This window comes from Cynara cardunculus (assembly GCF_001531365.2).
Source record: "Cynara cardunculus var. scolymus isolate 2C chromosome LG 1, CcrdV1, whole genome shotgun sequence".
In the NCBI taxonomy this organism is placed as follows: domain Eukaryota; kingdom Viridiplantae; phylum Streptophyta; class Magnoliopsida; order Asterales; family Asteraceae; genus Cynara; species Cynara cardunculus.
Window position 1 is genome coordinate 8,177,375 of NC_037528.1, and position 12,894 is coordinate 8,190,268.

At 33.8% G+C, this 12,894-nt stretch overlaps 1 long non-coding RNA gene across 1 annotated transcript; it reads left to right on the forward strand.

Moving 5' to 3' along the window:
• Positions 1-5,861: 5,861 nt before the first annotated feature.
• On the forward strand, positions 5,862-6,570 carry LOC112526635. Its single transcript, XR_003070622.1, has 2 exons — positions 5,862-5,931; positions 6,029-6,570. It is a non-coding gene; the product is annotated as an uncharacterized LOC112526635 (long non-coding RNA).
• Positions 6,571-12,894: the final 6,324 nt, after the last annotated feature.

Genomic DNA, 12,894 nt, shown 5'->3' on the forward strand with positions numbered 1-12,894 from the left:
GTATTTTTTTTTGCCAAACAGCCTTGACCTCTTAGCGATTAAGAGGTTGGCTCTCAATGTAACCATTAAGAGCCAAACAAACAGCCCCTTAGATTTAAGTAATTAATAATTTTTAAGAAAAATCTGATTTGTTTGATATTATATGAGATATTTTAGGAGGTTGATTATCTATACTATATTATAAAATATTTGATAAAAACTCTTAAAACTATTTTTTTATACATGAAGTACTGTTTATTGATGCATATTTCTTAAAAGGGAAAATTGTACCAAAATAGAATCAACTTTTACCTAATTCCTATTTTTTTGGGGAACCAACTTTCAAAATCGTCATTTTGGGGAACCAACTTGCACCTGATTCCTATTTTGGGGAACCAACTTTCAAAATCGTCATTTTGGGGAACCAACTTGCACTTGATTTCTATTTTGGGGAACCAACTTTCAAAATCGTCATTTTGGGRAACCAACTTGCACYTGATTYCTATTTTGGGGAACCAACTTTCAAAATCGTCATTTTGGGRAACCAACTTGMACCTGATTCCTATTTTGGGGAACCAACTTGCAAAATAATTATAGAAAAATAACTAGAATTCATTTTTTTCCAAAAATTAATGCAATAAAATCTATATTTCATTTCAAATCTCGTTTTTTTTAATTCAGATATCAAATGGAAATTTAAAAAAAAATCCAAATTACCACAATAAAAATTGTTTTTTACTAATGCAAAAAAAAATCAATTTTATAGAAAAAAATTGATTGATGCAATAAAAACTAAATATTAAATATCACATTCAAATTTTTATATCTAACCAATCCGTATCAATTATTTTTTTTCTGTTAAATTGATTTTTTTTGCATTAGTAAAAAACAATTTTTATTGTAGTAATTTGGATTTTTTTTTTAAAATGTTCAATTTGATATCTGAATTAAAAAAAACGAGATTTAAAATGAAAAAATAGATTTTATTGCATTAATTTTTGGAAAAAAACGAATTTTAGTTATTTTTCTATAATTATTTTGCAAGTTGGTTCCCCAAAATAGGAATCAGGTGCAAGTTGGTTTCCTCAAAATGACGATTTTGAAAGTTGGTTCCCCAAAATAGGAATCAGGTGCAAGTTGGTTCCYCAAAATGACGATTTTAAAAGTTGTTCCCCAAAATAGAAATTAGGTGAAAGTTGGTGCAATTTTCCCTTCTTAAAACTCAAGATTACAAAAAAATAATTCACAAGTACAACTTATTAAAGTTCTCATGCTTGAATTCGTGTAACTAACTGTAGATAAATATAATCAAATACATGATAAACATTTCTTTTCAAATATAAAAAATCTAAAATATAATTAGAATAATCATTGTGTTCTAGAAGAATAATTAATTATTATTTTTATAAAAAATTATATTATTAAATAAAAAATAAATTACTTCGTTATTAAACCTAAAATAAATAAAAATAAAAATTTTGAATTAAAGAAATTACACAACAAAACTAGAATTTTATATAATTAATTTGATACTAATATTGATATATATTTTTTTATAATTTTATGATATCTTCAAATTTATATTTTATTCAAAAATAAAAACATTATCGTTTTTCTCAAAAACACATAAAACCGTATTATAATATCGATAGGGGACAAAATATAAAAAACATTAAAATCGAGATTTATCTCGCTGCATTGCGCGAGTACCCTTCTAGTTCCTAAAAATACGAATTTGGTAAAAAGACTCAAATACCATTAGTTGTAAGTTTGTAACCTTCGGATGATTTACAATATATATATATATATATATATATATACTAATTGTGTACCCGTGCAATGCAACGGGAGCCGTGAATTTTAACGATTTTGAAGTTTCACTGGTTTTATTAGAAAATATTTAACAATGATATAAGTTACACTTTGTTTTTACAATTAATACAATTTGAATAAATAAGAGTTATGGTTTCAATTACAGTCTATCAATGAAAAAAATAATATGATAGTTTAAAATTCAATATATTTAAAATCCAACATATTTAAACGACTCCACAAATGTGTTCGATTTACACCAAGAGCAAAAAATCAAGAGATCGAGACCGAGAGTTTTAGAGCAATTGAATATGAGATGATATGAGAGAACTTTTAATAATTCATGGTGAATATCAGTTTGAATCTCACACCGAGGGATGGGGAGAAGACATAAAGATATGAAAGGGTGAATGCATGAGTGAAAAGTGTCAAAAGTATATTGAGAACATGAAAAGAAAAGATAATAATCTGTATTGGTAACTTGTACAATATGTTATTTTAATTGTAGATTAAGAGATTTTAAGATTGAATGCATAAAGTAGTAGTACTTAATGCATTATGAGTTGTTTTTAAGACTTTGTGCATTAAAAATTATTTTTAAGATTTTTGATAAATCTGGTTTATAAGGTAGTATAGATATCTATATACCTAAACATGTATCTAGACACAATTTTCACTTACGATTCAAATAGGTCTATTTAAGTGACATATGTCCCTCTACACGTTTATTTTCTTATTTTTGTGGTTTAACTAAATTTAAGTCTGAATTTAACTCTGAAGTGGCCTCCAGACTTACAACATAATTCTGAAAAAATTCAGAGTTGTAAGTTTGAATTTAACTCTGAAGTGGCCTCCAGACTTACAATATAACTCTGGAAAAATTCAGAGTTGTAAATCTGAATTTAACTCTGAATTTAACTCTGGAGTGACATCCAGACTTACAACATAACTCTGGAAAAATTCAGAGTTGTAAGTTTGAATTTAACTTTGAATTTAAATCTGAATTTAACTCTGGGGTGACCTCCAGACTTACAACATAACTCTGGGAAAATTGAGAGTTGTAAGTCTAAATTTAACTATGAATTTAACTCTGGAGTGATCATCAAAACCGGGTTTAAAATTTCAAATTCGGATTTTTGAAGCATTTTTCACAAAACAATATTACCTGGGACTCGACCCCAGCCAGGGGCTCTGCCCCTTGGACCCCGCCATCAGGGGCGTTGCCCCCATACCTCTGTCGTTTAGGGGCTTCGCCCCTATATCAAAATAAACTCAAATAAGTGTGCACTCGGCATCTTTCTTACATGTTCGATATTTATCATGATTACATTGATCAACAATTTAATCACATTACACTTAAATAACATTAGTGATACAAATCGCCAACATGAAGTCATCATATATTGGTTATTTCTCAGACTTACAACATAACTGTGAACTGTTCTGTTCCAGACTTAGTTATATTGTTTATTCCCAGACTTAGAATACAACTCCGAACTCCTCTTCAGAGTTGAAGTTCAGAGTTACGTTTCCGAGTTATAAGAACTCAGAATTCTTGTGATTCAGAGTTATGCTCGTAGATACTTTCTAGACTTAGAAGACAACTCTGAATTCCTCTTATTCAGAGTTAAGTCCAAAGTTATTTTCCAGCCTAGTAATATAACTCTGAATTCTTGTGTTTCAGAGTTAATGCCCAAAGTTTTTCTCATTTAAAATACCCCGTGTAATACACGGGGTCGAACCTAGTATATATATATATATATAAATCAAATGAGAACATGGTAAAAAAAGAGAACTATAACACCCTAACTAGATGTGGTTTTGCACTGAAATTACATACAATTACATAACATGATCAACGCATTGACGTAATGTCGACTTGACCCGCAACCCTATGTTGTGACCAAAGTCGTGGATAATCACATAATGATTTGTCCCTTATATTAGTAACTGTTATTATATGGATTGTTTTTCTCTATATAGATCGTATAATATTAAAAGTTAAAGATCACATATTCTGTTAATAAACATATAATTTTGATGTAAATATTTATTAAAGATGGTTCCCCAAAATAGGAATCAGGTGCAAGTTGGTTCCCCAAAATGACGATTTTAAAAGTTGGTTCCTCAAAATGACGATTTTGAAAGTTGGTTCCCCAAAATAGGAATCAGGTGCAAGTTGGTTCCCCAAAATGACGATTTTAAAAGTTGNTTTTTCAAAAAAAAAAAAAACCAAATGTTAATTTACAAAGTTCTTTAAACGATAGTTAAAGATTATTTGTACGAATTAATATTACCATTTTTTAAATTATATTTGCAGTTAAATTTTATGAAATATGATTAAATTTTGGACTAATTTATCAAATACAAAAATGGGTGACACGTTTATGGACAAATAGACCCAAGTCCGGTACAAGCCTTCAAGGTCTGGTGTTATCTTTTGTATTTAACACTTTTAATTTTTCTTTATTAATTAAATGGGGTAATTATGAATTTGATCCTTGTATTTACACTTTCTACCAACAATAGTCCCAAAATCAAAATAAATACAAACATGAGACTCGTGGTTGACATTTTCGTACTCATTGAGAAATAACAAAAATCAGTTAACTCGGATATAAGAGGGTACTTGTCTCTTCTCTCCTTGGAGTGGCATCCCTCCCACCACTTCCCCTCTGACGACCCATTTCTCCGGCAAGCCTCCCCTTCTCCTTCGACGACCTCTTTCTCTCTTCGTCCCCTCCCTCCATTTTCTCTATATTGAAGTCCCCCAACCCCTAAACAAACCCCTTTCCTATTCTTCTCGTTCACAAACATCTTTAACTGCCTGGTACATGGACGAAACTCAGAATCTAGAATCAATTAGTCGACGCCATGGATTTTGGTGGAGTCTAAAGTTCACAAAATTCAATACGGTACTTACATGTTTCTTTGTTTGGATTTGGTTTTTGCAATTAATGGGCCGATCGAGGGTATTGATTGAGGTTTCTTGTTGAATTTGGTTTTCACCATTAGCAGGGGATTGTTTGGTGTTACCATAAACCCTCGATTAATTGGTATTTGAAAAGTTTATAAATATAAAACCCAAATACAGCTCCCATCTCCTCGCATCCTCTCAAAACCAACTACTATGAAAGACTCTGACATAATTAGAAAAAGTACCTTACCGAAATGGACACAAGGAATCGAAACCAGTATGTTAGCATAGAGAAATTTGACTAAAAACACATGGAACGACTTTGCAGGCTTTGATCCACCTTAAAGATGCACTCGTTTGACAAAAACATCATAAATCAAGTACTTGTTGGTATCATACAAGTTTGTATTTCAATCACCATTAAATTCTACAAAAACAGTACCTAATAATCATCTCCTTAAAGAGTGACACAAAGAAAGAGGTTAATCACATTAATGCTTGATATCATGAAGCAACATAAACAGTAAAACCATAATGCTTCATTGACTTTGTGAGTCTTCATCCCACTTACAAAGTGGATTTTCCCTATTTACTACTATCATGCTTTGTTAATATGGACAAACAATCATCCACCTTTCAAATTTATTTTGCCTTTAATCCTCTTTTGCTATACATACATACATACACACACACACATATATATATATATATATATATATATATATATATGCATTCCTCAATAAATCAATTCGATAATTACTTAAACGGAACTTAATTTTCCAAAATAAACTCTCGAGGCAACACATTTGTACCAAACTGATGGGGGTGTTGTTGAATCGTCGGTTAGACACGTCCAAGTCATGATTGTTTCGTTCGAACATCGAAAAAGAGAAAAACGCGTATAAGCAGTAACCTAAATTGCAGATCTTGAGATATAAAATGCATGCATGCAGTAGAAAAATCTGTTTTAAAAACACTATTAATTGAACGACAAAAAAGTAGTGTTTTATTTGTTATTCTCAAAAGAAAACACCAAGATTGTAATAACGATGGACCACTGACTTATTGCACCTTCTTTTTTATAGACAATGAAACATATATAATTAAAGGTTTTACCACCATCTTGTAAAAGCCACCACAATATCTCATATCTGAGCTTATAAATACCACTGATCTCCAGCTACACTCTCATATATTCTTACATATACATATAGGATCACAAGGTATACATATATACTACTTCCTAATGATCATGGTACACAATTCCATTTCATGAATCAGAGCTATCATATCACTAACATTTGTGTTTGATCATTGCAGCAGGTACCAAGACACAGAAAAATGAAGCCGATGGCGCTTATTTTCATAACCATGTTGCTGTGTTCTTGCCTAGTGCTTCAAGGAAGAGCACAGAGAGAGATGGTTCATGTTAATTATCCAGATAGCTACATAGACAACCACCACAATATTCCAAGACAGAATTTCAATTCGCAAGGTGGTGGGAATGGAGGAGATGCTGGTGATGATGATACCGATAATGGAAGAGGATGAATCGAGTTTCTTAAACTATATATGTTATGTTCGCCAGAAAATGCTAAAAGGGTTATTTCTGGTGAATCTAATGTGTGCTAAGAGTGGTAATTTATGCATGTTTTTCTACTCATTGCAACTTTTGTTTCTACTCATATATGTATGTAGAGGATGAACATAATATCTCTAGCTATGTGCAAACACATGATTATAGAGATATATATGATTGCATGATATGTAAATACCGGGTTTTGGAGATTATATATATGTGTGTATTGAGAGTTGAATGATTCAAAGTTTGCTGCTGAAGTAAAGGAAGATTTAGTCTTTTATTTTTATTTTTATTTTTGTTGCTTTCTAGTCTTAGTTGCAGATTTATTTCCTAGTTTATARCCAAGTTAGTTGTTCTCTGTGAAGCCTATAAAAAGDCCCTTAGTCTTTGAATAAAGCACTGCCAATTTTTAGCACCAAATACTTTCTTGCTCTATCAATTTCTAACATTTGTGGTATCAGAGCCAGGTTGCAACCTAGGCTTCGATTGTTAATTCCTTTTTGCAGCAAGAAATTTAATAGAAACCCATGGCCTCAGGAAGCTCTACTGTTAATGCATCCCAACCTCAGATTCCAGTTTTCAAAGGTGAATCCTACGAATTTTGGAGTATCAAAATGAAAACGCTGTTTAAATCCCAAGATCTGTGGGATTTAGTTGATAAGGGCATAACTGAAGGATCAGAAGAAGCAGCAAACAAGGAGATCTTAAAGAAAGATGCCAAGGCCCTGTTTCTTCATTCAACAAGCTGTTGATGAAACAATATTATCAAGAATTGCAGCAGCCGACTCAGCCAAATCAGCTTGGAACACTCTCAAGACCGAGTATCAAGGTTCAACTAAGGTAATCCTTGTTAAACTTTAGTCCTTGAGAAGAGATTTTGAAACAGCAGTTATGAAAAGCAATGAATCTGTTCAAGATTATTTAGCAAAGGTTTCATCTATTGTGGGTCAAAGGAGAACTTATGGTGATAAAATAACTGATGAAACCGTTGTTGCTAAAATTTTAAGGAGTTTGTCTCCCAAGTTCGATCATGTCGTTGCAGCGATAGAGGAGTCTAGGGATCCTTCTACTTTAACTGTTGATGAACTCATGGGGTCCCTACAAGCCCATGAAGCAAGAATCAACAGAAATCCATCCAAAGAAGAGGAACATGCATTTCAAACTCAGGGGGAGTCATTTAAGTCCCCAGGAAACCGTGGCAGAGGAAGAGGTGGATTTAGAGGAAGAGGTGGATTTAGAGGAAGAGGACGTGAACGAATGATTTCTGTCCAATGCACGTATTGCAAGAAATTTGGGAATAAGGAAGAAGATTGCTGGAGTAAAGAGAAACAAGCTCAATATGCAGAAGAAGAAGAAGAAGAAGAAGAAGAAGAAGAAGAAGAAGAAGAAGAAGAAGAAGAAGAAGAAGAAGAAGACTACTTGTTCATGACATATGAAAATCATCAATCTGTCTCAAAAGATGTCTGGTACATTGACAGTGCTTGTTCAAATCATCTCACAAGAAATAAAGAGAAGTTTAAAGACCTGGATGAAACACAGAAGTCACTGGTTCGATTAAGAGATGACAAGCAAGTTCAAATTGAAGGAAAAGGGACTGTAGCTGTCAATCTTCACGGAAAGGAAAGACTTATTCGAAACGTGCGCTATGCACCAGGTTTTGCTCATAATCTACTAAGTGTAGGCCAACTTATGGATTCTGGTTTGATTGTTAATTTTAAAGAAAATGCATGCACTATTAAAGAAAAAACTGGTGAAGTATTGTTCCAAGTCACTATGACAGAAAACAAAATGTTTCCTATGGATTTCTGTTGTGCAGAATTCTATGGAATGATGAGCAGCAACTGCGTGAACACAGATACATGGCATCAACGTTATGGGCATCTGTATGTAAAAGGCTTGCAACTACTTGCAAATAAAGAGATGGTAAAAGGCTTACCAAACATCAAGGATCTTACTCGTGTGTGTGAAGGTTGTGCTTTTGGTAAGCAAACACGAAGAACATTTCATGTGGGACAAGCAAAAAGAGCTCAAGAGAGGCTTGAACTGGTACATGCCGACATATGTGGTCCGATGAAGACCGAGTCTCACGGAGGAAGCAGATACTTTTTACTTTTCATAGATGACTATTCAAGAATGAGTTGGGTTTACTTTCTCACCTACAAGTCGGAAGCTTTCGAATGGTTCAAGAAATTCAAGGCTTTGACAGAGAAACAATGTAATGGGAAACTGAAAACTCTGAGGATAGATAGAGGTGGTGAATTTCTTTCTAAAGAATTCATCAACTTATGTGATGAAGAAGGAATCAAGAGAGAATTGACAGCACCTTATACCCCTGAACAGAACGGTATAGCCGAGCGGAAGAACCAAACCATAGTTGAAATGGCCAGATCAATGCTTAAGTTCAGGAAAATGAAAGACGAATTTTGGGCAGAAGCAGTGGCAACAGCAGTGTACTTGATCAATATATCACCCACAAAAGCAGTGTGGAATGTCACACCATATGAAGCCTGGTATGAATCCAAACCTTATGTCGATCATTTGCGTATATTCGGATGCGTATGTTATGCCTTGATACCATCCGGTAGACACAAGTTAGATCAAAAAGCAAAGAAATATGTATTTATAGGGTACTGTACAAATTCCAAGGCATATAGACTTTTTGATCCAGATAAAAAGTCTATTGTTGTTGGTAGAGATGTGAAGTTTAATGAACAGGAAGGATGGGATACAAGTTCAAGTCAATTTAGCTCAAGCATGGATGTAATGCAAGATGAAGTTCAAGAAGAAAGCATGCAAGAAGAAGTATCAGACAACTCCCAAGGCAATAGTTCAGACAGCCCTCAAGACACAACACCAAGTAACAGTTCAAAGTCATCGCCACATGACACAAGTGAAGAAGAAGTTAGTCTAAGAAGAAGTGAGCGTGGCAGAATACCAAAACGCTCATTTGATATTGAAGGAAAAAATTGTGACTTTGCATTGTTTGCTGGAGATCCAGTAACACCAAGAGAAGCAATGAAAGCCGAAGTGTGGAAGAAAGCCATGAATGATGAAATTCAAGCAATTGAGAAGAATGGAACTTTGAAGCTTGTTGATGTACCTGCAGGAAAGAAGGCAATCAGTCTTAATGGATTTTTAAGACCAAGTATCATGCAGATGGAACAATTCAAAAGCACAAAGCAAGGTTAGTAGCACGAGGATATGCACAAGAATACGGAGTAGACTTCGAAGAGACCTTTGCTCCAGTGGCGAGATTCGAGATAGTGAGAATCATTCTCGCACTTGCAGCTCAAATGGAATGGACGGTTCATCAGTTCGATGTAAAATATGCTTTTCTAAATGGAGAGCTCAAGGAAGATGTGTATGTGCAACAACCAGAATGTTATGAAGTTTCAGGGGAAGAAAATAAAGTGTACAAACTCGAGTAGGCGTTGTATGGGTTGAAACAAGCCCCTCGAGCTTGGTACAACAAAATAGACGAGTTCTTTCATGAACACGGATTCAAGAGAAGTCTCAACGAACCAACCTTATATGTGAAGAAGTAAGGAGATAAAGACATCATCCTAGGAAGTCTTTATGTAGATGATATGATTTATGTTGGTTCATCTGCACAACTTATTTTAGAATTCAAGAATGCTATGAAGAACAAATTCGAGATGACGGATCTGGGAGAATTGAGTTACTTCCTAGGACTTGAGGTCAAGCAAACCAAGAATGGCATATTTCTCTCTCAACAGAAATATGCTGTGGATATCTTGAAACAATTTGGCATGGCAGGTTGCAAAACTATTGCAACACCAATGAATGTGAATAAGAAACTTGTTACTGAAGATGGAACAGAAATGGCAGATGCAAGAAAGTTCAGAAGCCTAATTGGACGTCTCATCTATCTTACACATTCAAGACCCGATCTAGCCTATGCTGTCAGCCTGATTTCAAGGTTCATGCACTGTCCAAGCGTTCATCACTTTGGAACAACATAAAGGATCCTATGTTGCTGGAACAATTTCTTATGGAATATGGTATTCAAAACAAGAGAAGTTTGAACTAATGGGCTACTCTGACAGTGATTGGGCAGGCTCTCATGAAGACATAAAAAGTACTACAGGAAACCTCTTCAATTTTGGATCTAGAGCAGTAACTTGGGTGTCAAAGAAGCAGACCACGGTTGCCTTATCTTCTACAGAAGCCGAGTATGTTGCTGCAACAACAGCTGCTTGTCAAGCAGTGTGGTTAAGAAGGCTATTAGGAGACTTGGATCAAGAACAAAAGAAGGCAACTCTGATCTTATGTGATAACATCTCAGCAGCAGCCATGACCAAGAATCCTGTGCTCCATGGAAGAACAAAACATATCGAAATCAAACATCATTTCATCAGAGATTTGGTGATCAATGAAGAAATTAAGCTGGAATTCTGCAGAACTGATCAACAGGTGGCTGATGTGTTCACTAAGTCACTTCCAAAAGGAAAATTTGAAGAACTCCGTGATCAGTTAGGAGTTGTCAACTTTGAATCAAGGGGGAGTATTGAGAGTTTAATGATTCAAAGTTTGCTGCTGAAGTAAAAGAAGATTTAGTCTTTTATTTTTATTTTTATTTTTGTTGCTTTCTAGTCTTAGTTGCAGATTTATTTCCTAGTTTATAACCAAGTTAGTTGTTCTCTGTGAAGCCTATAAAAAGTCCCTTAGTCTTTGAATAAAGCACTGCCAATTTTTAGCACCAAATACTTTCTTGCTCTATCAATTTCTAACAGTGTGTGTATATATATATATTAGTTGTGTACCCGCGCAATGCGACGGAAACCATGAATTTTAACGATTTTGAAGTTCCACTGGTTTTATAAGATAAGATTTAACAATGATATAGTTACACTTGGTCTTTACATATTAATACAATTTGAATAAATAAGAGTTATGGTTCCAATTACAGTTATAGGGGTATAAAGTGTAAATTTAAAATTATAAGTTTAAAAAAATTGGTTGTGAGAGGGTGAGTGTATGTGAAGAGAGGAGTTGATGAAAAAGTGATATAAAAAGTATCTTGATCATTTAGTATTTTTAAGACTTACTTTTGTTAAATTTGTTTTATAAGATAATATATATATATATATATACATATATATATATATAGAGAGAGAGAGAGAGAGATTAATGAGGGAGGGGGTAGGATGTGGTTGTGTTCTACAAGTCTTTTCATTATGGGGAATTGAGAAAAAGAAGACAAAAATGAATGGTTTCTGTGTATGGGAGATGTACATATATAGATTTTGGGTGTAAATATAAATATATATAAATATATTGAAATATAGATATAGATAGATAGGTGAAGGGGTTGCTGCTATCGCCACCCTAAACCCCACTCCTTGTCAATTCTCATACATCCCTCATTCATCATCATCTTCTCACATCACAATTTTTTAATATTTTTTTAATTTTAAAATTACATTTTACATCCTCCTCCATTGTGGCCGCTTTCTTCTTCTGTATTCAATGTCTGCTACCCATTTTACCATAGACTTCGTCTGGGTCAAAGTTGTTTGTCGATGATTGAAGCTCGTCGAAGGTGAACACCAGCGGGAGGAGGCTAGTGGAGCGATGGCAGTGGAGGTAAATAACCATCAGATCTTCTAAATGTGAGTTCTTTCTTATTCTTCTAGAAATGTATGTACTTATCAAGATGAACAGTAGAAAACATACAAATATTACAGCTAAAGACATCATTGCTACTCGTATTTTGGTTTTAAACATCCGGTGATGATTTTTGAGGTTGGATTGAGGATTGAAAGCATAAAAATGGTTTATTTGGGTCAAATGAATTGAACCCACAAATGCCATTGATGGATTTGAAAGTTGTGCAGTTTGAAAAGTAAGAATCTTTTTCTTCCCATTCAACTTCAATTCCAAATTTCAAGAAACTATCAAGAAACCCTAAAATGTCATATTGGCAGCCTTTTTTATAGAGTTGTGGAGGGTGAATAGATCCACAAGAACGGATAATCTGAAGTGGATTTTTGGTAATTTTACATTCCCATGGACAATGGCTGCAGTTTGGGAGGGTTGGGGACATGCAATAGCTTATAACTGCATTCTTACTACTCTCTATCCTATTTTATTTCTTCATTTAAAATTGCTGAAACATGAGAAATATTCATATCATAGTCATAACCATTGTTTACTAAAACAGTCGAGGCTTATGTCAGTTTGTTGCATTACTCTTACATGCTCCATAATATCAATTTTGTTAGTCTAAAGAGGTATCAAGAATGCTTTTTTTGATATCAAGAATGCTTTTTTTGCCAAATGCACAAAAATGAAATGGAAACAGCTAGCTTTACACACTGGATGCTCATTGATCAATATTCCAATCTTCTGAACATCTTGCCCAATTAGTAGGAACAAGAATGAACCAGTAGGAATATGTTTAGAACACATACAAGAAGAACCAAAATATTCCAAAACATGGGTAGAGAATGCAAACAGTAGGAATATAAAGAGAATTTAGAAAGCAAAATTAAAACCTCAATACCTCAGAGAAATTGCTAGGGTTTTGAAGAAGTTGTGAAGAAATCAAAACCTCAAAAGTCTAGTTATATGCACCGAGGAA